Source organism: Arachis ipaensis, chromosome B04 (genome assembly GCF_000816755.2).
Source record: "Arachis ipaensis cultivar K30076 chromosome B04, Araip1.1, whole genome shotgun sequence".
NCBI lineage: Eukaryota > Viridiplantae > Streptophyta > Magnoliopsida > Fabales > Fabaceae > Arachis > Arachis ipaensis.
In genome coordinates this window covers 132,167,064-132,169,111 of record NC_029788.2, presented here as the reverse complement: position 1 = coordinate 132,169,111, position 2,048 = coordinate 132,167,064, and the positions used below count along the sequence as shown (strand labels likewise).

Below are 2,048 nucleotides of genomic sequence, written 5' to 3'. Positions count from 1 at the left end.
TCTCTCCCATTTCCTTTAACCCGTGTTTCTTTTCTTTTAAAAAAAAAATTGTTAATGGTATTTTCGGACTAAAAATAAAAAATTTGGTAAAAAAAACGATTTTAAAACAAACTGAAAAATTTAGGACCATTTTTTAGTGAAAAAAAATTGGGGACGAAAAAAATTTTCAGCCCCTACCTTAGGGACCAAAATCATACTTAACCCTATTTTATATTACTAATTTGATAAACTAAAATATGTCACGAGATATTCTTTCATTACAATTAAAATAATTTTTTTCTCCAAATTTAACAAACTTCTATATACGTATCTTTTTCCTTAAATAATAGAAAATACTTGCAGTAAATTTAAAATATATATCATTGTTAATTTATTATGCAATTCTCCCTCCACTCCCCAGATGGTAAAGAGAACGCAGTGCCACATAATTAACATCTTGAAGTTTTTGTAGTCATTTCAAGCTCATCTTCAGGTATGCCTCTACTCCATGAGTTATGCATTTGTTTCGTTGTTATTTGGTTCTTGAATTTTTTTGGAGTTTTCTTTTGAAATCAGAATCTAATTTAAATTGTTGTTGAATTTATAATAGTTTCTTATTTTGATTATTGGAATTAACTTTAACGTTAGTATAATTCGAACTTTCTGATGATTTGCATGAGTTACATTATTTCTATAACTTATCTCATGAGTTGCATTTTTTTTATTAGTCTAATTCGAACTTTCTGTTGTGTTGCCCATCTCTACACCATTTCTATTAAAAAATTTTAGAAAAGTTTTCAAATAGAAATTTCATGAAACTTTTCAAATAAAAAAATTTGTTAAGTTGTTGAGTTAATAATTGTTTCTTTTTTTTATTATTTTAACTTTTTCAAGTTTTTTATTGATGTCGTATTTTTTCATATTTATATTAGAATATGATTTTTTTGTTTATTTATAATTTTATATATTATTTTATTTTAATTTGTTTATTTGTGTAGTTTTTGTTAGTAGATTTGTTATTTAAATTATTTTTTTATCAGTAGATGTAAGTTTATTTGTTATAATTTTTTAGTGTGAGTACATAAGGAGTACATAGTATATAAAAAGTAATAATTCAACAAATATTTTTTAATTTTTCTCATTTTGAAGAGAATGAAAATTTTTTTAAAAAATATTTATTGAGTTATTACACTTTATATACTATGTACTCCTACTAAAAAATTACAACAAGTAAACTTACATTTATTGTTGATAAAAAAATAATTTAAGTGATTTGATACTGTTAATTATTATATTTGAATAAACTTTAAATATAATTTTATAGTTTCATAGCACTATGGATTTTTTTCATTATCCATCTACAATGTTCTGAGAACTTATGCTGCCGAAAGTGATTACGAGACGAAATCAAAATCTTAATAAATTTTTTATATGTAAGTATAAATTCTTTGTTCTAGAAAGGTGATTTTTTTGAAAAAAAATATTATTTATGTTATAATTATATTATTTAACTATATATTATTATTAATTTATTATGCAATTCTCCCTCCACTCCCCAAATTGCAAAGAAAAGGCAGTGTCACACAGTTAACATCTTCTTGAAGTTCTTGTAGTCATCTCAAGCTCATCCTCAGGTAGGCTTCTACTTCATGAGTTATGCATTTGTTTTGTTGTTGTTTGGTTTTTGAATTTTTTTGGAGTCAGAGTCTAATTTAAATTGTTATTAAATTTATAATTATTTCTTATTTTGATTATTAGAATCAGTTTTAATGTTAGTATAATTCGAGCTTTCTGATGATTTGCATGAGTTGCATTATTTCCATGACTTATTCCTTAAGTTTCATTTTTTCAATTAGTCTAATTCAAAATTTTTGTTGTGTTGTCAATCTCTACACAATTTTCATTAAAAAATTTTAGAAAAGTTTTCAAATGGAAATTTCATAAAAATTTTCAAATAAAAAAAATTGTTAAGTTGTTGAGTTAATAATTGTTTTTTATCTTTGATTATTTTAACTTATTCAAGTTTTTTGTTGATGTCGTATTTTTTCAGATTTATATTAGAATATAAT

The 2,048-nt window shown here is 22.9% G+C and overlaps 1 protein-coding gene across 6 annotated transcripts in view; it reads left to right on the top strand.

The window, feature by feature from the left end:
- Positions 1,521-2,048, top strand: part of LOC107635650 (pentatricopeptide repeat-containing protein At3g12770) — a 9,369-nt gene continuing 8,841 nt past the window's right edge. For 3 of the 6 annotated variants that reach the window (XR_002362093.1, XR_002362090.1, XR_002362088.1), the window contains exon 1: positions 1,537-1,613. The gene's annotated coding sequence lies outside the window, so the exon portion shown is untranslated. Of the gene's footprint in view, positions 1,614-2,048 lie in introns of all 6 variants that reach the window. The other 3 variants (XR_002362094.1, XR_002362089.1, XM_021122242.1) reach the window with 3 other exon arrangements.